Source organism: Lepisma saccharinum, chromosome 5 (assembly GCF_977018435.1).
Source record: "Lepisma saccharinum chromosome 5, izLepSacc3.1, whole genome shotgun sequence".
Taxonomy (NCBI): Eukaryota; Metazoa; Arthropoda; class Insecta; order Zygentoma; family Lepismatidae; genus Lepisma; species Lepisma saccharinum.
The window spans coordinates 40,667,300-40,694,033 of record NC_139233.1 but is presented as its reverse complement, the minus strand read 5'-3'; the positions used below and the strand labels follow the sequence as shown (position 1 = coordinate 40,694,033).

The following is a 26,734-nucleotide window of genomic DNA, read 5'->3' as shown; positions in this document are numbered from 1 at the left end:
GAAGGAGGTCTTAATGTCCTCTTGTTTATCTTTCTTCCCTTTTAATCTGCACGCAACAGTTCGATTACGAGACAGGTAATAACGGCCTCTATGTTGGACTTGAGTGTTCTGCTTCCTGAAGGTGTAGCTTGCTGCTTTTGGTGGGAGCATTTATAGTGAGTCAAATGAGAATACCATTATTATTATAATTGCTATTGTGGTTAAACGCAATTGTGAATACTGATTCTTACATCCTGTATTTCAGGAGCTCTTCACCATAAATTACTTTTAAAAATGCACATTTTGTGTTTTTCATATGTTGTGTGGCTTTTCCGCCTCTTTAGGCTAAACTGTTTCACTGTTAATCACAAATTGCTTCTTTCACGTAGTACACCGTGGACTGCATTTTGCACTCTAACGGCGCTCTGGCGGCTGGAACTTTATGGAATTCCTGTTGTGGCCGGTCCATGTGCATTTATGATTGTACTTTCATTAATTGTATCTTATCACCATTCATACTAGTCTTTGAAATTAGCCAAAAGTAGGGAAGTAATATCAATCTATCAATCAACATGAGCGCAGAACCAAGTTGACCAAGCTACGCTGTAAAACTTGACAAAAGAAATAACCACCTGAGACGGTCATTTCCTCTGACGTCGAAGTAGCGTAAAACATTACCATGCCCGTTTCAGATTATTAGTAGTTAATACTTAACTCTAATTAATGTACATTTTAATAATATGGTATTTCAGAATATACTTATGGTGAACGCTACTGCAATTTATAATAATTATCTACTTAGTGCAATCTACTATATTTACAGCGCCATCTTTACATCTCATTCTAGTCACAGCACAGATGACACGAGTGCGCCTGCGCTCATGGAAAAAATGGCGGTGTCCCGTGTTTGTGTTTTAATGATAGGTTGTTGAATTTAATGGTAGAATACTATTATTAATTATACGGTAGCATCTAACATTGTACTTACTGCACTGCATAAATTTGAAGTTGTGAAGTTGAGTATCGGCCTGTTTGAGCCCTTAACTCTATGAAAACTGTGTAATTTGATGTTTAGGGTTTTGCAATAAGAACGATATGATTTTACAATGAAATAAAATAAAAACTGTTTATATTATTTTGAAGCATAGTTTGTTACATTATGTCTTGAATAACACATCATTTCAGTATGCACCTCGACTTCGTGCACATGAGTGAATTCGATTAACCCAATTTTCGATGACTTTGTGCAATAACTCGGGCCTAATGTCACTAATGCAGCGTTTGATGTTCAATCTTAATGTATCAAGGGATCGTGGTCTGTTTGCTTAAACTATAGATTTCAAATAACCCCACAAATAGCAATCTAAAGGAGTTAAATCACAACTTCTTGGAGGCCAACTAACAGTTGCATTTCTTGAAATTATCCTTTCACCAAACTGTTCTCGCAATACGTCGATAGTGGCATTAGCAGTGTGACATGTCCCACACTCTTGTTGGAACCACGTCTTCCAAATCAATTTTATCTAAATTTGGGCACAAAAAATCTGTTAACATATATTTTTGGGGATACAAGGGCTTCTTGTGAATCTCTTGTGGATTGTTTTCACACCAAAAACAACAATTTTGTTTGTTAACATATCCACTTAACCAGAAATGAGCTTCATCTGAGAAGATAATTTTTTGCCCCAAATTATGACCCGTTTCAAGTTCAATAGAACGTCTATTTTCATGACTTTTTTGATAATAACCAAACGTTCTTGAAGGGTGTATTTAGCCATGATGAATTGTCACAGCATACTAAACACAAATGATAACTAGTGACAGTTATAACATTTGAAGCATAGTTGCCAGTTCACTTCAAAATCATATCATTCTTATTGGAAAACCCTTTACATGAACTAAATATTAGGGTGGATCAAGTGAAAACTGAACAAGGGCCACAGAATGAAATCAACAAGTTTTAATTCAAACATAATCTCCAAAGTTACTTATCCCACTGTTTCACCAAGCGATGAATACCCTGCTCGTAGAACTCCTTTGGCTTAGATCGTAACCAGTTGCGAACATTGTCAGAGTGGAATCGCCGACCGTTCAATGCCTTTTTCAAAGGACCAATGATATGGAAGTCGCATGGCGATATATTAGGGCTATATGGTGGGTGTTCAAACACTGTCGACCCAAACGTCGCCAAACGTGTTCTTTGTAACAGCTGACGTATGTGGCCGCGCGTTGTCATGAAGCAAACCACTCCAGAGGACAACAGGCCGGGCCGTTTGGCCTTGATCGCTGCTCGGACGATACTGCTGTCCGAACACCTACGCACAACACGTGCTCACCCGCTCTACCTCTACACAGGGCTGTCGCCACACACACACATAAATATAACCCAATACATCCACTGTTCCGTTTTCATTTGATCCACCCTCATACAACCAATAAATTGAATGGAATGAATTAATGCGTAAGCCTACTTTATTTACGTGTTATATGAAATAATATATAATATTTTTGTTAAATTCTTACTACAGGATAACTAAAAGATCAATATCATTGTGGGTTTTACGTGTAGCATTATTACGAATCTTGTAAAGATACACTAGAACCATAAGAATTGGAAATTATAGAAGGGAAGCACTATCAGTGCAGTAAATTTAAAACAATCAGAAAGAAAAAGTAGCCGACACATACATCCCGCCATCTTCTAGTTTTTTCTTTCATTTTCTTTACACGTAAAATAGAGGAAACGTAAAATCAGGCAAAACCAGGGCTGGCTGTGTAACTCAGTTGGTATATAATTGGCACCATATGCCAGAGACTCGGGTTCGAGTTCGTCGAGACTGCATTTTTCACTGAAATTCTACATTGAAGTTTTTGAAAAATTACGTCATTTTCCACTACTTCTGCCTAATAGTGACGATTAGGATGTGCGATAGTAGATGCAATTTAAGAACGGACACAAAGAACACTTAAGCCAGGACTCGAACCTGATACCTTCGGTGGGAAGATCGAAAGCTGCCACGCTCAGCAAGTGAGGCGATGCAGGAGCTACTCAGGTCATTCGTCACGTCGAAACAGAAATGAGGCTTTACGGGCATCCCCTAAGGAATAGAGGATGACGTTCCTGCCTATTAACCAAAAGAGACCAAGATTCTATTCTCAGCAGTGTGCGTCGTTCATATCCCACTTTAAATCAAACTAAGTGCCGAATAGTATGTCTGCGAATATACTAGATAAAAGCTTTTCCAAATTTTACAAGCCTCGTCTTACTTGCAGAATTAACAATGAAAAATGCTATCTTATCTGCGGTAAGAATTGTTGGTTTGGCTCTGAATAATTGAAGTTATTCAGTAAGTGGTTTGGCCAATATATCTGGATTTTTGTCATTATTCTTGCACATAGCATGCAATTTGATGCCCGCCCATACATCATGTCTAAACATGCCTTCCAGGCTTGTAAAATCATTCCATTTCCATAGGATCAAGAACAGCTGACAAATTCTTGATTACCTCAATCTGTCAAACACGCGTTCTTTCACCATATTCTTCAGCTTGTAGTCCATTAATTGTGGGAAGAGCGAAAATTTTACTAATAGCGAATGTAGTCAATATAATCCCCGAGGGATTACAAAAAATATAAAAAGTGAAATCAATTGTAATCTCTACAAGATCTCGAAAAATTTTGTCAGATATGCTGTAAATTGCTGAGTAGGAATTTTAATAAATATCCATCAGTTTGAGTTTTTGTTTGAAGTCCACTTTATGCACAGGTAGGATAATAGGGACTGAACATACAGTTTAGAGTGGAATTCCAGCCAATGTGTCTCCGCCGGGTATCAAACGCGTGAACCCTTGATTATAATGTGACGACCTTACCACTACGCCATCGGGGAGTCCCCTTTAATACGAGGGGGGCTGGAAAGTTCATGAAATCACCCAAAAGAAATAAAAATTGAAACAAATCGTTTTAGCCATTAGAAAGAGCATATATTGTAAACCTCTTATCCTGCATATGATCCTTTTGTCATTCTTATTTTTTTTTTTTTTTTTTTTTTTGTTTCACGTTCAGTAAGAAGAGATGGCGGAGGACCTAAGCAAACTTGAGAAGAATTAGCTTCGCAGTGTCATCAAGTTTTTCGTGTTGCAAGACAAATCCCCCATGGACATCCATAAAACATTGAATAAGACTTTGGAGGAACATGCCCCAGGATATACAACACTAGCCAAATGGGTGAGGCGTTTTAAGACTGGACATGGTGAGACTGAAGATGAACCCCGCTCTGGCAGGCCTGCAAGTGCAGTGATCAGGTAAAACATTGTCAAAGTGCACGACATGTTCATGGAGGATAGGCGCATATCCACCAAAACCATTGCTGCGTATCTGGGGATATTGCGTGAGCGTGTGGGTGTCATAATATCAAAGTATCTGGACATGCGGAAGCTCAGTGCGAAATGGATCCCAAAATGTCTGAATGCTGACCAGAAGAGAACACGGGTGCAGATGTCACGGGAGATCGTGCGCAAATTTCAACACCCTGATGATGCTTTGCGCTGTCTGGTGACTGAAGATGAAACATGGATTCACCATTATGACCCACAGACTAAAGAGCAATCCATGGAGTGGATCTCGTCGACCGAAAAAGTTCCGAAGTCAAAGGTCAACGGGGAAGGTTCTGGCGTCGGTATTTTGGTATTTTGCGATAAGGACGGTGTCATCCTCATAAAATATCTTAATCAGGGTGAAACTATCAATGCTGCTGTTTATTCCCAATATTTGATTGAATTGAAGGCGGCTCTGAAGGAAAAACATCGGAGAAAAGTGAGCCGTGGTGTGAAATTTCTCCAAGACAATGCGCACTCGCACAAGGCCCATAAAACTATACAAACTATGCAATTGCATTTGATGTTTGGAAAATTTCTGTGTTTATGTACTTGAATTATGATAAATACTGAGGTTCCCGTGGTTAGTCTATTTTTTTCCTTTCTGTATCGTAACATACCCTTCGGTATGTGGGATCGAACTGGGTTGATGTAGCTCTCTGATCATTCATCCTTTGATTATAACGCAACTTGCTATTCATGATAACCTTGGTGGTAAGGTGCGAGAGGTACTAATTACACACATATGAAGGGCAAAACGCAACACTTAAGTTTTAAACCCCTAAAGACTGGATCAACATGGCTAATGGAAACGGTATACCTGTCTCTGTACTGCAGCTGAAGTTCTGCGGAGAATGCTTATGGTCGTGACTTCAAAAGAGTCTGACTTGCGGCTAACTTCACCATGTCCTTGCTCGAATCGTACTTCTGCTTCTCCCATCTACTGCTCGTAACTGACTGCCCTCTCAACGTTCGCTCTAAAACTGACCACTGACGCCCGTGCTCCCAGACATTTATTCCAATCGAATTTTCTTAATAATACGGACTTAGTGACGTGTAGTCTCTTCCTTGATTGCGATTGTTTACACCTGTTTACAACGATGGCGATCAAGGAAGCTCGGCAATGTCTGACAAGGCATTCCTCAGATGTTTCTAGATCTTTCCTGTCTGGAAAGTTAGATTGCCAAATGTCTGGGGTTTGAAGTTCTTCGTACTTTAAATATTCAAAGATTCTACAGATCGTTACGGTATGTCTCCTTTTCTGCCTCTTTTAAGAGTGAGTATTGATGATGAAGCTGATATTGATTTGTAAAGAAACGTCCATGCTCAGGCCAGAAATCAGATCCGGAATACTGTAGCAAGATTATGAGTCCACCTCAACGCGCACAATTCAATATAACTTGAAAATAATTCAATTTTCTCACCTTCGAACATTTTTGTTCTCTGTATCGCTCCAAGTTAGCTACATAAATGTTATTCATGAGCCCCACGCCTTCCTATTCGTGGTATTTCTAAAATCATATACATTGAATTTCACCAAAAATACTATCTTGCCTAGGACTAAAAATCTGATTACTTAGCGTTTCACGATAATCTGTAGACCGGGGTAACTGCCTGTGTTACCTAGTAGAGATAGGCCGAACCTAATCGTTCGGATATTGGATCCAGGATACTGGTTTGGTAGATTGGTTCCACGACTCTGGGTTCTGATATCGATTCCACGATTGTGGTTTCGCATATCGGTTCCAAGATTCTGTGTTCGCATATCGGTTCTAAGCAGTGGCGGCGATTTGGGAGAGGCGAGGGGGGCAGTTGCCCCCCACTTTTTACACTTTTGCTCCCGCACCATGCTAAACATTATCTACCAAGAGAAAGTAAACTGCTCTTGGCCCCACAAAGTCTTGCCTCTTTGCCGCCCCCAGATTTGGAACCCAATCGCCGCCGCTGGTTCCAAGATATTGGGTTTGCATATCGGTTCCAAGATTCTGCGTTCGCATATGGGTTCCACGATTTTTGATTCTCAAAGCGGATCCAAAATTCTGGGTTCTGATATCTGTTCCAGGAATCTGGGTTTAGATATCAGTTTCACGAATCTGGGTTCTGATATAGGTTCCAGGAATCTGGGTTCTGATATCGGTTCCAGGAATCTCGGTTCTGATATCGGTTTCACTAATCTGGGTTCTGATATCTGTTCCAGGAATCTGGGTTCTGATATCGGTTTCACGAATCTGGGTTCTGATATCGGTTCCAGGAATCTGGGTTTAGATATCAGTTTCACGAATCTGGGTTCTGATATCGGTTCCAGGAATCTGGGTTCAGATATCAGTTCCACGAATCTGGGTTCTGATATCGGTTCCAGGAATCTGGGTTCTGATATCGGGTCCAGGAATCTGGGTTCAGATATCAGTTTCACGAATCTGGGTTCTGATATCGGTTCCAGGAATCTGGGTTCTGATATCGGTTCCAGGAAACTGGGTTCAGATATCAGTTTCACGAATCTGGGTTCTGATATCGGTTCCAGGAATCTGGGTTCTGATATCGGGTCCACCATTTTGGGTTCTGATATTGTTTCCAGAGATCTGGGTTCCGATATAAGATCTAGAATCGTGGACTAGAATATAGAATCCAAGATAGTGGATTCAGGTTTAGTTTCCAAAATTGTGGGTTCAGATATCGAATCCAGCGTTGGGATGTAGGATCTCGAATTCCAATCCCGCAAGATGTGGATTAGAATACGAATTTTCATCTCTAGTGAGAGCTTACATCTATCAGTACATTTTCTTCCCACATGACTGTTGTACACTCACCTCAATTAGTACTCCGGCAGTTTGTTTCTTTATACACCATACTTGCAGAAGATACAAGTGTATCTGTATACGCTGTATAAGACACATCTTATTACTAACTTCGTTGACCCTGTACATCTTCAAACACAATTGCAACTAGAAAGCTTCAGCCCAGCCAATACCTTTCTCACCGCATAAAATTGCTCCAATTACGCATTTCAGCACCCGATAAACACGAGAAGTAACTTTTTATCAATGACCTTACAATATTACAACCTTTCCAACACCTTCGCACATATATTCATGAGCCGTACAACCGGTCGTGACACCGAACTTAACATAAAGACTACGTGATAATTTTACACTTGCGTGTGTCATGGCTATAAGAATTCGAGCTCTGGACATAAAAATGTAGATTCCAGGCATGATTAATGAATATTCATTGAGGAACAGGTTCTGGATAATGTTACTTCCCGAAGAATATGTTGGCGAGTTACGTGAATATTGCTCGCTTGCTTGAAATTAACAAGGCTTGCCAATTGGTATGATCAGCGATCTTATAAGGTAATAAGCACTTGAAGTTTCTCCTTGTGTTTTATATCTTGTTCTCATACCAGTGGCGTCGCCGTCATGTTAGAGGGGGTAGTATACAACTCCCGTAAAATGGTCTCAGGTAAACAAAATAGCCTACATGATAAATTGTAATAATCATTCATAGTAGAGCAAGACCCCCATCCCCTACTCAAACACATACAAAAGTAGGGTAGAGAGAAAGAGATGAAGAAATAAAGAAACAGAAATAAGGAGAAAGGAAACTAAAGAAAGAACGAATGATGCAGGAACGAAGAAAGACAAAGTTTGAGTTCACACTCAGGTAAGTTAATTGGGACCATGTCACCAGTTTAACGTTGGATTCCAACTACCGTGAAATGTGCCACAACCGAGGATCGAACCCGGGATCCATTTGTTACAAGGGTAGCACCGTAACCAAAAGAAAGAGGAAGATAAATGGGGAAAATAGATAAAAAGATAATTGGAGGACTCCCGGAAACAATAAACGAAAAATGAGAGAGAGAAACGAAAGAAAGAGAAAAATATAGAAAAAGACTAGCACAAAGAAGAAGAGAGACAGAAAGAGGAAGAGAAACCAGAAAAATATAAAAAATTATCTGAGCAGCCATGATTAGTGGTCATTAACCAATTATTCTCTATTTCGTAGAAGATAATGGCTGGACTTCTTAGAAAATTTGTTTAGATTTTATATGCAACATAAAAAGATGGAGAAATAACTTATGAAACATAACTGAATTATTATAGTACCTATGTGGTTTGTGAATATGTCAAAAGTATCAAAGGAGATATTACAAAATGTATTAACATAATTTGTAGTCTTGCAGTAATTACTGAATTGCGCTCAATCACTGCTAGCTTTAGCATGTTCTTCATACTTTCAAATCACCATATTCAATCTCATAAGTTTTTACTATGTAACAGTAAAGAGTGTATAAAAAGTACATTTCCAAAGTTTGGATATGGTAGGCTGTAAAGCTGTTGTTATCACTCGTGTATCGCAGCTTGCAGGTGCCGGAGTGTCGTGCACGTAGCTATCAAGTGGTGCCAAAAGTGAACTGTTGTTGGGAAGGCTACGTTATATGATCCTTTTCCATGCACATTTCTTGTATGACCGAATAGCAAAACAGTGACGTTCTCCTACAAGAGGCACCCGTAAGATGACGCAGGGAAAGTATCGCCTCTTGTGCTCAGACAGATACGGCGAATGGCGAGCCAGCAAAATCCACCAACCCAATGCGAGATGGCCAGGAGTGGGCAAATGGCTCCTTCCACACGACTCGGCACGTTCGTAAGGCCCGCGTGCCCCACCTCCTCCTGGGCCACGATATCGAGCGCAAGATCAACTCTATGAAAGACACCTGCGAAGAAGTTGCCGATACATAGGGTGAAGGCCTGAATGTTGTCTACTTTCAGTCATCCATTATGATCCCCATCTTCCGTACAGACATCCCTCGTTTGTACGGAGAGGACACTGAACAGTTACGCATTAATATGGACACGGCCTCAAGCCACAACGTCCTCTTTAAACAAGAGATGAAACGGGAAACAGGGATCCATGTTATCCCATTTCAATTCATTCCGGTGAAAAGCAATGATGCATGTCCTATGGATTTCTGTGAATACAGACTCTTGAAGTTACGTCTGAAGCATCGCCGTCCAACCTCCACGGTTTTGGAAAGCCTGAAGAGAGAAATGGGACAGGATTTCCATGCTGTTCTCCAACATAGTTTGCTACAATGGAAACTCTCCGATGTAGGGTAATTGTGCACAATGCTGGTGGCCCGGCAGAACACAAAGGCGGCATGCCATGTCATGAAGGTCACTGCACTTTGAAAGTCGTTCTGTTGGTTGGTTGGTTGATTTGGTGTTTTAAGTCCACTTTATGCACAGTAAGGGTAATCGGGACTGACCTACAGTTTAAAGTGGGATCCGAACCACTATGTGCCTCCACCGGGTATCGAACCCGGGCCCCCTTGATTGCAAGGCGATGGAAAGTCATTCGGATATAATCCGAACAACCAACCAACTGTATACTTAACGAACTTAACGAAATCGAAAAGGGAGAAAGGAAAATTGCATAAATGTCAAGAAAATATGTAAATTAACCAGTGGCGCATCAGGCCAGAGCCTACCTAACGACTGCCGGCCTCACTCCCACCTGACCAGTTACAGTGTGACGTGTGGTCAGCACGACGAATCCCCAGTCGTTGTTGTAAGTTTGTTTGTAAGGTTACGCTACCCATTCATTAGCTCCCCAATTTCCTCACAGTGGTGGGTGGCCATCTGCCCCTTAGACAGTCCGAAATCTCAGGAGAAAAGTTGTTACTCTTATGCCCTGGAGACTCGAACCTGCGCGCGTCGGAGCCCAAAACATGACGCCTTAGACCGCACGGCCAAGGTGTGAGACGCGAAGAAAATATGTAACAGAAGAACATTTAAGAGATTGGAATGATGTGCACACATACATACATGAATTCATTCGTTCAACGTTCTCAGCTTTAATGGGTGGGTTTTTAACTAAAATCTCCAAGCTTTTCGATCATGCGTATTACGCTTCATGTCAGCGTAGGAACCTCATAACTTATTTTTCCCGGATTGGTATATTAAAGTGTGAGCAATGTCCACACAGTAGAGCTTTTATATAGTGTGTGTGTTTACGTAAATCGGCGTGTAGAAGTCAGGTAAGTTTATTTATTTATTTAATAACCACAACAGGCGAATGCCCAATTACAGTGTTCTACATTTTTTGCTTTGAGTTTATAAATTTACAGTTTGATAAGAAATATCATTCTGCAGAAATGTAAATAAACATAAAACATGTCAACGCTAAATTATATGTGTATACAACAGTTAACAAAGCTAGTTATAATAATACATGTTAATTGAAGAGAGTGGAATAATATATCTGACTATTTTGTACAAAAATAGCCTAGATGTATACATTATTTCAATTATTACAATGCACAACGTATTTATCATTACACTCAGTATTTCAGATTTTCATGTACAAAAAATATATATGTAAGGAGATACTAATATAATATATTATAAATTACATAAAATATGCAAATAAAATAAACACAGTATAAATGAAGGATAGAAGTTATTTACCTTGAAGAACTACATTAATTATGTGCATTAAAGAACGTGTAAATGATTGACTTGAATATTATTGTTCATGATTTTGTATAAGAAACAGAGCAGTTGCAAGATATCTAGTAACATGTTTAATCCATGGTCATATCTAAAATCGGGATTGCAATTGCTAAGCTTTACATTCAGAGAATAAGCAACGTGAGGTAAATGAGCTATTGGGTCTCCTTTGTACCTTGTCCGGCTACAACATGATAAAATAAAACTTTGCTTGCAATGTTTCCAAATGAAGGTTTCAAATTAATATGTATGTTATTTCAAGGTACTTTCGACATGCAATTTTTGGGGTGATTTCGATACATTTATCTTTTTTCGCTTGCTTGTGCAACACAATACACACACAGCAAAGAGTACTATACCTATCAATCACTTCAGAAATATCTCATTCAATGCGTTTTAGGAAGAAAAAAATATAATAAAAGAAAAACAATAAACTGCAGTTGACTGCCCGAACATATGAAGTATGCAGTTGAAGCTGTAAGAATCTGGATAGCTCTTGCAACTGCAAATCGAACGATTGTTGTGCCCAGGAACACAGACGTTGGCCTAAGTTCTCCGATGAAAAATAAAAGCAACTGAAGAAAGGGATTCTACGATTATAGTATTCTGTTGAATTTCGTCTCACCATAATCGATTTGTGGCTAGACATTCCCTTCGCACAAGATGCAACCATAGAATATTTCATTTTTTAAACCACTCAACCAATTTGTAATGAACAACGTCGGCTCTGGTTGCGGTCTAATTCGACAGCACCACAACAAAGTCTGAGCTGCGACTGTTGCCAGTGCATCATAAAGCATTTACTCTCGTAAGTCATGTGTCACATTACGAACCTTCACTTATCCATTGCAATTGCATATATTACTAATGATGCTTGCAGTTAGTGTTGCAGAATATATTTATTTACTTTTAATTGTTACACATACAGAGCGTCGAAGTACATGCATTCCCAACAAATTGTGGCAATGCCACCACTACAAAGAGATATGACAAGTCACCGTACACAGGAGAAATTACCAATGTTTCGTACTGCTTAGATTCATATCATTAGCTTTACATATTAGCATCCCAGATTCTATTATATTCTTAGCATGTCGGAAATATCCTAAACCACCCTGTAGCTAATGAGTTCAAATAAAAATAAAGTGAAACTAAAAATTGAAAATGAAAGGGGAATATGCAACAAAACAAAAAATCGAATCAAAATATCGACCGCAAAAATTAACATGCCGTATTATAAATAGATTCGAACGCGCAAAAGATATGGAGCTGAAACCGGAAAGATATTACGTGGAAATGAATGGTAAAACAGGAAGGGAGAGAAAACCCTTAGCAAAATATAAAAAATGAAGGAAAATTGACATGACATTATTATACAAGCAACGCCTAGAAGTGAATTTTATATTCAGACACCCTATTGCATGAACATTACCTCTATCTCGAGGAACATTTCTCAAAGCTGACACGCGAACAGAATTTAAAATTCTTAAATGTTATCAAATGCAGACGGTTGCCATGGGCAAAAGAAACAAATGCATTACGATCGAGAAGCTTGTATAACGAATTGTTCTGATTGACAGAGCTTGTGGTGCGATAGGAAGAGAAAGAAGAAAATATATATAGGTGTCACTGTGAGGGCTAAGATCGACATGAAACACTGCGGAGAAATGGGAAATGTGAAGAGAAAATTTAATATGTCTATTCAATCAAGGTTACTGTGTTATTAAAGGGAGAATATTAGATATACTTTTTCTCTCTCTTCTCTTCTTTTCCTCCACCCCCTTTTTCTCCTCTCCCCATTATTTTCCTATTTCGCTTACTTTCTCTCCACATCTCACTCTCTCCAGGATAGAATCTTTCCCTGTCTCTCTCCTTCTCTATATATGCTTTCTTTTACTCTTCTTTGCCTCCCCGAGAGAATATAACGGTTGAGAAAGAGTGAAAAAAAAGAAAAATAGAATCGAGAGAAGGGAGAAAGTGAGAGATAGAGGAAATGTGAAGGAAGAATGAAATAGAAAGGCAAAGATAATTAAAGTGAAATTGAATTAAATAAAGAGAAAGAGATTGAAAGAAAGGAAGAGAGAGAGAGAGAGAATGAGAAATGATGAGAAAAGAGAATAAAAGAAACACAATAATCGAGAAAGCAGATGAGAGAAGGCCTTTGAAGATTTTGGAAATTGCAATTTTCCTCGCTAAACTAATGAATGGACTGATTGCGGCAAACAGTTCTTATTTAGATTACGTTGGTGTCGTGTATAGTATTACAGCTACAGTAATTGTCGTCGCATATCTCCATAATCATGATGATGAAAATGAACAGATTAAATTAATGACCTTAAGATGTACAAAGAGAACATGCGTGATAACGTCGACGTGTGTCACGCCAAACAATAGCCCCATGGAGTCCATTGTTTTAACATAACTGCAACATAAGAATGCTTAACTTTCAAGTTCACACTGTAGTGTCCCACATTTTATGAACAGATGTGTTTAGTCATTCGCAATAGAAATGTGGCATATTAAACCTGAAAGAGTATATTCCCTACTCAGCGTTGTGTGCTGTCTACTTTTTCGTTTTGATTTTGATTTTATTTGAGTGAGTTTTAAGTCCACTTTATGCACAGAAGGCTAATCAGGACTGGACATACAGTTTAAAGTGAGATCCGAACCACAATGTGTCTCCACCGGATATGTGACCCGGTACCCCTTGCTTACAAGGCGACCACGTTACCATTACGCCATCGGTGAGGATCTTTACGGCGAGGGACGAAAGTTGTCAATGGAAAATTCGGATATCGATGTAGGATTAAGTAACACAAATAACACATTACGGACAAAATGAAAAAGAAATCTCGAACTGAAGCAGCAAACCAAGTCTCCCCTCTACCTGAAAAGTTCATCTGCAGAATTTCACCAAAGTACGCAATCATTAAGGCCCACAACAAGAGCAGTTTGTTTTGGAAGTAGATTATTTGATTGATTGAATTATTTTACTTAACTTTTCTGCCACTTTCGGCTAATCGTGAAGCTGAGGATGAATGGTGAAAAGATGAACGCGATTAAAGAACAATCACAAACGCAAATGTAAAGAACGAAACACAAATCCCACAAGAGAATTCTACTAGCTAGGAGTTCAGATGTCAGATTCTCGTAACTCTGTAAAGTGCAGTCCAGGGTACAGTAAGTACATGCAAGAGACGTTTATTTTGGGTCATTGCGAAAGGGTTATCCTTTGCACCGTTTTTAAAAGTAGACAAACTCGCGATACAACATGGATTTTCTTTCTTTAAATGTTTTTCTAATTTCATTATTTTGATTCATTGATTGATTTTACTTCGCTTGTAAGTAGATCTTCCAGTTTTGGCTAATCGCGAAGATGAGGATGAGTGATGATATTGGCACGCCGTCTTCATTTTTACTGTGTGTAATGTTTCGTTTGTTACTTTCATAGTAATATGTTTGATTTATTTGTTTGCTTTAATATTGTTAGTGTAATTTTGGCTGTACGTTGAAAAAACGCATTTCCGGAAACGGTAGATATCTAGAACTGTCTAATCCTTTGGTGAATCCGTTACCAGGACAACAGTGCGTGAAAATACGAGATGTGAGTTGAGTTGTGTGTGATGATGCTAACTCTGTGAAAAAAGACACGGTCTTGAAAGGAAACAAGCAGCCTATTCTAATGTTATTGCGTTACTGAGTATAGTAGTAGTATTCTGCAGTGAATGTTTAAAGTGATATGGCTTTATAAAACCTAGTACAACGGCAAGAAGTCACTTAGTTTCTCTAATTACACGTCCTGAGAGTGCTCGGTGCAGCAATGAACTAAAGGAGAGTTCCATAACTCTGTCGTTCCGGGGGCAACTACCGTGACCTAGTAATCCTGTGGTGCACTCCAAAAGAAACGTCACAATATGATGAAAGTTATGAAGGGACTCCCACAATGAACACCCATACCCAAACCCGGATTCGAATCCTGAATCCGTGACGTCGTAGCTCGATGTGCTAACTACTTCACTCGTTATTTTTGTACGTATTAATTATTTTAAGGATACACAGTAAAAATTATCTTGCTGAGATCCAGAACGTATCGAGGATGGGAAATCATGTCTCGTTTTATCGACCCTCTATCGTTTATGGGATGCAATTTTCTTTCTATGCACTAAAAAGATAATTTAATTCGCAAGCATCCCCCACCATCTACCATTATCGCGATTCCCATATTGGGAAACTGCATAATAGTGTTAAACAGTGCGCGCTTATTTCAAGAAACCCTGATTACGCAAGGCAAAAGAAAATGGGCGTCCCGTCAAGGTAACTCCCGAAGGAGCGGAAGAGGAGGAGAAATGAAAAAAGGGGGAAATTTGTGACGTCAAATCTGCATTTAGCACGTCACTTCCGCAATCCCTTTTGTCCGTCGCAAGTGTACTTCCTCATCGACTCTGCCCTTCGAGCCATTAGCACACAACGATTCACGTGACGATAAGGTGGTTCCCTTGTGTGGAATGCGTGGGCGACCATGGAGACCATGGAATTATCGCCACAACGGCCCGTGACCGGACGTGCGGACTATGTCTAACTCCTTACGTGCGTGTTTGACAAAAAAAAGGAAAAGAAATTCTTTGCCGTAGTTTCTCGTGTGTACCGCCCCAAGACATGGAAAGGCGGATAATAACAATGTATAAAAATAGAAGAAGAGGCCGAAGATTTTTTTCCTCGGTGAAAAGGGGGTACTTTTAAAAGAAAATGTCGCGACGGAAATGCACGTGATGCACTTCAAGGTAATTTTACGCCGGAAATGGTTATGTGCTTTAGAGTGATTAAGTATATCTTGCTCAATGTTTTATGAAGCTAATTAGTAAACGCCACACAGGAATTATCCTTGGGGAAATGCGTCTGTTAGAAGTCGTCTACGGTGCTAATGTAAGACCAACTAAGCTGATTTGAAACAATTGACAGAATCAGTGGTAGAGAAACAGGAATATCACAGAAAAATGGGAAAATTAAGAGAAAAAAATAATGTTAAAAAACACTTTGCACGTTGGATAATAACAGTGCATGTGCATAAAAGACTACTTCACGACTAAGCAGAGATAGTAACACGCTACAAAAAATGATCACAAGTTTTAAAAAAAAGAACTCGTAGGAAAAATCTTTTTTCTCCTAAGTACGAATGCATTCATACTCATTAGCAAATTAATTTACCTAAATGTACATACAGAAATACTATTTTTGGTCTATCTAGAATTTTCTGTAAGAACTCATTTGAAAACATTTCTAAATCTCAAGTTTGTGATCTCCGTATAGGAGTTAGTCTCTTACGTACATATTATTATAGGGTTCACGATAAACCTTGCAAATCAGTATCTCTGCAATATTAGACCACAGGAACGAATTTCCAAAGAAAGCAGGAACTCAAAGAAATTAAGATTTCACAAATTACATATATTCTATCCCGTAAACTCTAACTATGTCTATTCGTTTATTTATGAACTCACCAGTGAAAATAATTCAGGCATTAGCGTTGATAAGCATCCTGCGTGTTATGCAACCAAATCAACAGCACCGTTCTTCGGGTTGCATAATGAGAAGGCGCTTCGCACAACTTACGAGAACTTCCACGGACTTGAGACGGCTATTCCATACAGGCAAATACAGCACGACAGTACCGAGGGTACGTTAACTTTTGTTGAACAAGAGAACAGACAGCTCACGGCGTCTCACGAGACGCTACAGAATAGCACCCTGTAGACTTCACCATGAGCTTGTTCGTTCAATCTGACGTCAACATGAAGTCATAGTCTCCCAGTTTTAATCGCCTATGTACAACAGTAAAAGGAATATACACAGATGTGTTTTCAAATGTATCACTAGAACTTGTTCTGATTTGCAAAATAAATGCGGTACTTTGACATCTATATCATGTTGAGAATAAAAGTGATAAATTTTTCGCTACGCAGCTCAAATTAATGTTTATCTGAATTTTGCTTGGAAATAAAGTAAAGTTTTATCGCAGCGCCACGTGGTTCTGAAACTTGAACCAATTTTACACGGTCTGCTGGTTTATACTTGTGGCAAACTTTAATCGTCTTCAATCGATTCACTGAAAAGAATTGTTTATCTTTATTCGACTTCCGTTGTTTCCTGTCTCTCGTGCGGAACATAAAATTCTATCTATTATTTATACAGGTCGATTGCATACGCTTGTATCAATTACTTGTATACTTCCGGGATGTACTACCTACCCCCCTCAAATTCTGAGTTTATCTTTTTATGTCGTTTTTATACACGGTGACATAGTGGTTAACGGTGTCGCTTTGTAATCAAGGTGTAGAACATTGTGAAGTGGTTTTCGGATCCAACTTTAAACTGTAGATGCAGTTTCGAATTAGCCTATCTGGACACAGCGTGGACTCAAAGCAAACTTTGACGTCACATTTCTTACGGTTTAAGAACAAGAGAATGTGTATACTGATATTGTAGCAGTAAAGGAAGTAGAACCTGTAATGATGTCAGATCAGAAACATGCTACGACATGACATGACATGTCTGAATATAAGCTGCCAATGAGAACGATAATTAAAAAAGCACGGATTACATATTACAAGATGATGCGTCAGTACCACGATTTATACGTGGGCAGATCGGAAAGTAACGCACAATAATTTTTTTCGCAAAAAGTTTAATATGTAACAAAAACCAAACATATCACAAATGAACTGACATCTTTGACCTACTTTTCTACATAGTCACCAAGTTTCTCAACACATTTCTCCCATCGTGGTACCAGTTTCAATATGCCCTGTTCGTAGAAGTCCGTTTGGTTGGAGTTTAGCCATCTGCGGACTGCTGATTTCACTTCCGCATCTGTCGCAAAGTGTTGGCCGGCCAGGAATTCCATCTTGGGACCAAACAGAGGAAAGTCCGATGGTGCCAGGTCCGGACTGATTGGTGGATGCTGGAGCACCTCCCACCCAAATTCGGTGAGTTTCTCACGAACAGGAGCAGCAACATGGGGACGGGCATTATCACGAAGAAGTTTGACACCATCAGCATGAATGTTGCGGCGTTTGTCACGAAGGGCACGACGCAACTTAACCAAAGTTTTAATGTAGACTGCAGCATTCACAGTGGTCCCGTGTTCAGCAAAGTCCACCAATAACACACATAACATGTCCCAGAACACTGTCACAAGCACTTTCCTAGCAGATTGAGTCACTTTGAATTTTTTTCGTACTGGGGAACCAGCATGTTTCCACTCCATAGAGGCCTGCTTGGTTTCGGGCGTGTAGTGGTACGCCCACGACTCATCACCAGTGACGATTCCTTTCAGAAAGTCATGCCCTTCTGCGGCGTAACGCGTTAAGTGATCCATGCTTGTCATCATTCGCTGGCCCTTGTGGTGGTCTGTCAGGATCTTAGGCACCCAGCGAGCACTAACTTTACGGAATTTCAACGTGTCATGAACAATGTGGTACACCGCACCATAGGAAATGTTGAACGTATGCGATAAGGTTCGCAGGTGCACACGCCGGTCGTTCACAATTGCTGCCTCAATGGCGCGGATATTCTGCGGAGTTGAAGCTGTAACCGGCCGCCCGGAGCGTGGTGAATCACTAAGGTTCACACGGCCCTCTTGAATGAATGCACACCACCTGGAGACATTGCTACGGTCCAGACAGTCGTCCCCACGCATGTCGCTGTGAATTTCACTCGGTGTATGGTCTTCGGCTCACAAAAATCGAACCACACTTTGCTGCTCTTCACACGTGGACGACAGTAACATGCGCGCCATGTTTGTTTCGTAGTTCAGGCTTCTCTCGCTAGAGCTGCAGAGGGGAAAAAATACCCTCTGTGGTGCAAACTTCAAACTCTCTCGTCGTACAATTTCAGCATTCCAGCTGCAATATCTGGGGAGAAAAAAAAATATTGTGCGTTACTTTCCGATCTGCCTAGTATATTATTTTTACCTTGCTTTTCTATCGTCCTTGTTCGATTGTAACGGTCACTATGAGAAATGCATTAAATTGATGCTCAAGCTAGGACTCGAACCCAGATCATACCATAGTGTAGCCGTCAGACCTTCACTCAACGTTTGTCCACCTTGAAGACTTGAACTTCCATGATTGTACAATAACAGCAAAGGTTCATTGAAATCGTTAATTGGAACATCTCCCATCTTTTATGCTGACAATAGTTACCACCCAAGCCAATCAACATAAGCGCAAAGTTTGCAGATTAATTGTACACTCCTGTTCAGATAAAGTGAGACATTCTTCAACTATTCAACCCTATAAAGTGTGCCACTTTACGTGAACAGGAGTGTACAATCAGACGCACAACTGTGATTCATTGATTTTGCTTTATTTTGCTTCGTTTTTTGTGCCCCTTTTGCCTAATTTGCGAAGATTGGGATGAGTAATGATATGATAAAATTGATGAATGGACACTCACAAACAGTCATGCACAGACAGGGATTCGAACCCGTGACGCCTGGCGTCGTAGCGCGATGTGCTACCCACTTCGCCACGGGCGCGGCACAAACGCACAACTATAGTACTCGTATATCGTTATCTATGAACTTTTGCTTGCGACGGTACAAGACTCAGTTTTAAGCATAGGTGTTCACCATCCAGAGCGCGGACCTTTTGAGGTCACACCTTGATATGATCCACATTGTTTTGACGTCATCACTTCGAAGTATGTCATTGATATATTCTTTTGTGAAGGAAAGCGTAATTTCTTGTGTTATTATATGTAAATTCCACCTTGTTTGTAATGCATATCTCGTGTTTAATATTTAATGTATTGTATGTTCTATTCTGAGTAATTCAATCTATCTTTATATTTGAGAAAATGCATAGTGTGAATTTGAAATCTAAACTTGTGTAGATGTCAGTTTTGTTTGTAGGATCTATTTGTAATTAGCAAGTGATTCATCTGTATTTGATCTGTGATCTTGAAATGGTATAAAAGCGAGGATTTTGCGTAAGAAATTATCACACATTCGCCGCAGATCGTCGAAAGATTTTTAACTCAAAATAACTGCTCAGTGTTGTGCATACGTCTTGGTATGGTAGTTCGGAGCGCAAGCTAATCCCATGCGACCATAGGTACGCCGATAGTCATGCGTTGATGCTATATACAATACTACAACTATTCTACGTTAACAAATCAAGTTAGCCCAAAGACTAAGTTGGAATAAAGGGCCAATAGCAAATATTGGCTCAGATATCATTACATACCACCTCTTGGTGTGGTAGTTCAGGGCGCAAGCTAGGCCTATGTGACCATAGGTACGTCGATAAGCACGCATTGAGGTTATGTGTTATAGTTGAGTCAATACTCCGTTACAGCGAAAATGCTCACATTCGTAAGAAGTATATTTGCATTATAATTGTAAAAAATAAGAATGAGTCCTTTCATTTCATCTACGGCAGTAATATGGTTTTATTCCTCTGTGCTGTGAAATGAGGCCGTTGCCTAAAACAACCCCCGTACCAGAGAGGAGTTTGTGTACTTCACCGAGACTCATCGTTCACCGCTGAGCATCATTCAGTTATTATTAGAAAACATAAAATACAACCTTGTTAATACAAAATATAATAATACGCTTAAACATATCAAGCACCTCATCCTCGCCCTCTGGAAGATTGTGAAGGTGAAGGAGGACCTTGGCGAGTAGTGAGACTGAGGGCGTGTGAGGGTGATTACCGAGGGTGAGAGTGGGCTGCGAGGGTGAGGGTAAGGACGATAGAGGTTTATTTAAAACGAACACCTCTGATCTAAACTTGCATCTTTAAAAGGAATGTGCGTCCTTTGCACATTCTAGACCACCAAGAAACTAGGTCTTTTACTAACCTAGTTTTGCATAATATTAACCGCTAGTTGTAAGGATAGCACGATAATTCGGTATCAAAATTACAAAGCAGTGCACGCTGGGACGCCAGCCCCTAACTAAATGGCGCAATTCGCTTCTTCGCTGCCTTAACCCGTTCATTTACCCGCAAGGGATCGAACTGCCAAGGAAAACTTGTGGCCGGGAGATTTCCATGCCATCTTGCGCCAGCGGCGGGAACTAACAATCGATTTAGGCAAAAACCTCTTTTCTATACACGCACGGGGGAAGCCTTGATGGAAATATAGAAGATGTGTTATCACTCGTAGGGCAAAATGAATGAGTGGAGTGGGAGGGGGCGCGGAACATGCGGTTATCTTCTGAGGCATCGTGTTGGTTTATTCGAGGTTTTAAATCCTGGCGTTAAACGTAAAGTGAAGCGATACACATTCACGCCGCGCCTGGACAGAGTGCACCCGGTTTGAACTGTGAGAACGATTTATAGAGCCCTTATTGATAAAGCCAGCTTTAACGTGAATGAAAACAGCGGTGCTTAAAGATTACGCCGTTAATTGATTTAAACGCGTGTGGTCGTTATTCAAAGCAAATGCCTGCGATGCGTGTAATCGTTACTGTCAAACAAGAACTGCATATCTCTTTTTTTTTCAGTTATTAGGGATGCTTAATTGGGGCATGTATGTAAAGATATCTCCCTACGGCGTATGTAATGGGTGCTGACGGGCTTGACCCTCCCTGGAATGACCCAGAATAAAAAATATTCTTACGTTTTTAATCTCTATGTCGTCCTGACAGCAGCGGTGGTAAGGTCCCAGTATACCTACAGTGCTAAGTGCCATCGTATTAAAGTTTCCCCTCGAACACTTTGTTACTTACCTTACTCTTTAATAATCTTGCCGATTTCTGTAACGGAGGGGCCCGGGTTCTAATCCAGGTCTAGGTATGGATGTTCTCTGTGAGTGTCTCTTTATAAATCTCATCTCATCATTTAACTGCAGCATATTGAGTCGCATTGGAATATTACATGTCGACAAATTATAAAAAAAAAATTCAGAAATTACATATTGCAAGATTTTCTAAACAGTGTATGTGTTTTAAAAATACCTAAGCAAGGTGTAGTATTTGATGCATGAATATATGTACTAACTCTCTGGCATTCCTAAACCCGAAAGTCTATGACCATAGCAACATATCATTTGAATCTGTCCCCATCCTGGGCAAGATCAATCCACTTCCGACCACCCTACCAATTTCCTTCAGGTTCATCTTAATATTTTCATTCCATCTTCGTCATTGCATTCCCAAAGTTCTCCTACCATTAGGTTTCCCAACAAGAACCTCTGTTCTTTCTCATGCGTGCTTCATGGAATGTCCACCAAAGTCCTCTTCATTTAATTACTAATAATATCAGGACGTTAATAAGAATAGGCCCTTCAGATCTCCACTTCCCTGTTGTTTCATCTCACGTATATTTCATAAGATTTTATTTTCGAAAACTCTTCATTCATGTTCCTCTAGTGCAATGCAAAGAATCTTTGGAAAAACATTTCATAAATGCAGGGTGTGTTTAACAGAGCTCAATCGAGAACATGTGCATCCAATCAAGAATTCCTGGATGCAAAATAAATATCTTTATGTGTTAAGGTATTTTAGCATATTTTCTACTTCTCTACGTTAATCGTTACCATGGAGGTGAAGAAAGCTGACGAAATAAATGAGCAAATCAACTGAATGTAACAAGCAGTGGAACAAGCGATTACTCATTCATATATTTTTTGTCAATGCATAGAGTCCCATCGCCGCCGTTCTCTGGCTATATAGACTAGAGTTCGCTAATTATTTTTCAAGTACCTTTCAATTGTTCTTAAGATGTCAGTTTAACACTAAAATATTTGGAGTTCTTGTTGGTTTACTTTACTTCGCTTTTGCCTAATTGCTAAGATGAGGATGAGTGATGATTGGTTCATTATTTTGGTTTATTTTGCATCACATTTCTGACACTTTTGGCTAATCGCGAATGATATGATGAAATAGATGATGATACATCTATGCCCACGCTGGGATTCGAACACTGGAACTCTGGCGTCGTAATTGAGTGACGAAATGATGAAACTGATGAAGGGACAATCACAAAGAACATTCATGGCCAGGCATGGTTTCGAACACGGAACCCCTAGCATCGTAGTGCGTTGTGCTTTATTTATTTATTTACTGTACAAATGTACAGGTAGGACAAGCGAACTAGGAAAGCCTGAAGTGGAATTAAAATCGATTTAATTCGCAGGCACAACAGCACTCCGAGGTCCAAACGGCTGTTTCGTTAGGATACGCGTGGTCAGCGCAGCGGGTACCATTGTCACTGTTTCCTGGTTTTCGAGCCCGAAGCCTGGTACTACTTGCACTCAAGTAGCGTCACGATTGTAATCACGGTGTCTGGTCTACGTCGAAATTTTGTGGCCTCCCACCGGAATTCCAACCCTGAACAATTTGGAACATGTAAAGAAAGTACACCTTGACAACACCCACGCGCTTAAAGTTTAACAATTACCCTGTGTAATTTGAGACGCTTCTTCTCCCTGATGCCAAAGCCCACCACATCATCAACCAAAACGCAACCCACCCTCTCTCCCCTAAGGCTGACACGGCGTGATGTTAAAAGTACCGAGAGATCGAGGCGCACAGCCCTTCATGATAAATGACAAGATTTTGAACCCGCCGACTCCATGCTCTGAATGCATAATGCCGTGGACTGGGTAGGATGCGGCACCTCGCGGGGAACGCAGAGAAGATAACAGCCTTTCTCTGCTGATGATGTCACGGCCGCTACGTGCTCCGACGTCCCAGCTAACGCCGTACCGCTTGCTGCACGTCTCTGACTGTTTGCGTTCATGAATGCTGACGTTTCCAGAACGGAGATTTCCTGGGTAAGTTTACCACAGCGGAGAAGATACAATCTTAATATTTCCAGAGCTCTCGTACTAAAAGTCTACATCCATATTTTTTTCTGATTTTGATATGTTTGTCAGTAATGGCGGAATTTAGTACTATTTACTTTTTAATGAAACGAGTCATGTGCATTCAGTTTTGAAATTGGAATACTAATATAAAAACTGAGAAAGGGTAATTCAACGAGGCTTTAGAGTGAAATATTCGACTTAAATAAATCGGAAAAACTGTTGAGTTTGTCTTTATGCACAGAAAGGCTAATCTGGACTATACCTATCTTTTAAGGTGTGATCCGAACGTACCTTCACCAGACATTGAACCCGTGACCCTTTGATTACAAGGCGACGACGTTACCACTACGCCATTGGGGAGGACCTCGGACATGCCATTTTTAACAATTCCACTCGATAGTTTTCTCTCTCACACAAAGCATTTTCCTAAACTAGCCTCAAACTAATAAGATCTAACTGTAGACAATGGCGTAATGAAAGTGCTTCTAACCAAGCAAGAAATATCTTCCAAATAGTAATGCTCTTATAAAAAAGAGCGTACTTTGTCTAGTTACAAGGGTTGGATAAAAAGTAATGGCAACACTGGTATAATTGGTACTTGACTGTATTGGCAGAGGAGCACGTGTTACATTCCTTCAAAGTAATCGCCCCTCATCTCTACGACCTTCTGACAAACGTATTGAAGGCGCCGTACACCGTCAGCGCGTCCATCTCTATCGATGTCCCGCAGTGACCGCCCTATAGCACGTATGATGGCTTCGCGCGTGTCGTAGTGCTTCCCGCCCAGTGGTTCCTTCATTTTGGCAAAAAGGTCGTAATCACACGGTCTCATACCGGTGAATACAGAGGATGTTCCAGTACCTCCCACTACCAGTTATGCAGGAGCGCCGTCACATTGTTCGCAGTGTGACACCTTGCATTGTCAAGCAGGATGATGGGACACCGTGCCGTCGCTTCCTTCTTAATGCGAGACGAAGGTGGTGTTGCAAGAAGGTGCAGAAGTAGGCTGCGTTGACCGTCTGCCTGAGAGACGTTGTTCTTCTTGCCTAAACTTATTGTTAGGGCGCTTGCACTCTCGTCCTCTGCTTCAGAGCACTGCTGTTTTTGACTGAATAACATACAATCGCTCCCACTCACTATACTTCCTCGTCTGACATTCCTTTATCAGCCACGAAACGCTTCTGGCGCTGTGACTCACCCCTTTCACGGGACAGCATTACTTTTTATCCAACCCTTGTAAATTTCATTTTAAAACCTCTAGAGTTGCTGCTCTTATCATGGTAACAATGGATGACGTTGTCCACATTTAAACCCCTACGTCCCTCCAAAATCACGCATTATACATATAAGTACATTAAAAAACCTCTTAGTTCAAATAATAGCCTAAAACCACCGATATTTTCATCTGATATTCTACGAAAATGTAGTTTAGGCCAAAACGGAAGCAGAACAACAAGTTCTCATCTGGAGAAAATATGTTTTCCTTGTCCGCAATCTTGAAACGTGTGGACCGATATTTATCAAATGAAACACAAGGCCCAAAGTTATTTTCAGCGGTAACAAGAACTACAACATAAAATCTATTAAAACATTTATAGAAGTCACAATGAATACGAATTTTCCCCACTCTCTTTCTAAACTACGCATTATATCGTAAAATGTTATTAACATCGTTTTAATCCGAGTAATACTTTAAAATTACTATCAATTTACACCTACTTAGATTCGAAAATATCGACAAAAACATTTGGGACGTCTGTAACACAGAAAAAAATCGTTATTCACCAATTACCTTGAAAAGGGTGTCCTGATTGTACTCAAATGCTAAACCAAATCGGCTATTTTATGTACGTATCTAGTAAACATATCAATATCTTTTTTTAAAATATTTAAACTTGCAGCAGATATAGTCACAATTTTAAAGTGTTGCCCCCATTCCGACCGCATACCTCTCCTACACGTTACAGAGATTTTATTAAAACCTATAGCTTGGGTAATACCCCAAAACTACTGACAATTTCGTTTATTACTCTCTAGAAACGTAATATACAAATATATGAGCAAAATTCAGATGTATCAAAAGACGGGGAAAATTTACTGTTCGTCCGCCATCTTGAAATGTGTTGACCAATTTTGTTCACATACAAAACTAGATGCAAACTCCAAACGTATCTATCAGTTGTAAATATTTTACCTAAACGGTTTCAATTTACACCAGATAGCTTTGTCAAAATATTTGGGACTTGCCTCCCTGCCTACTCTTCTCATAAATTACATAATGTATTTTTAAAATCTTATTTCAGACTTTTTCACCAATATACATCTCAAGATTTTAGTTGAGTCTAGTTTCTAGCACTTTGTAAAATCACGAGAGAATGCGGTAGCATAGGGAAAATCTATTATCGTCCTGTATTTATAAACTTGCCATCTAATTTTTCTCAATGCAATACCATACCAATCATTCGTGATATCTAGCTGCAGTACGAATTTAAGCTAAATCACATGAAACTGACGGAAGTTATCATTTTTCCAACATTCATGACTCCTCATAAACAAAGCAAATTTATTTTTAAAATGTTATTGGCGAGATGCAAGACATGTGATGACGTAATAACCCTTGCAAAATGGTAGCAGACACAGAGTTTTGAAAATGCCAAAAATAGGCACAACGTGGAAATCTATATATCATTTACTAAGGCCGTATTGAACGGCACATACAGGGTGTTCCGGGAGAAAGCGGCACTTTGGGAACTGGTAGTATGGGTGATTCTAAGCAAAAAAGTTCATATTAACATGGGTCCGATTTTGAACGATAACGGAGATATGAACAGAAATAAAAATGATATAGAAAAACAAAAACATTAACAAGTAAAACATATATTATTATTATATTCGTGTTCCACTATTGGAGGTGGGGGTATAAAAGCGGTCCAGGACTAAGGTTTAACTGTGAATGTCTTCTCACAAAGACAACGCAGACGTTCGACACAATTGGATAAGTGATTTTGCTATTTTTCTAATAATCATTGAAATGCGTTCAACGATTTGTGATCG

The 26,734-nt window shown here is 39.9% G+C and overlaps 1 protein-coding gene across 1 annotated transcript in view; it reads right to left on the bottom strand.

The window, feature by feature from the left end:
- The window catches only part of LOC145988343 (uncharacterized), a 487,907-nt gene that overhangs the window by 324,991 nt on the left and 136,182 nt on the right, over nucleotides 1–26,734 (bottom strand). The gene's annotated exons all lie outside the window — the stretch shown is intronic.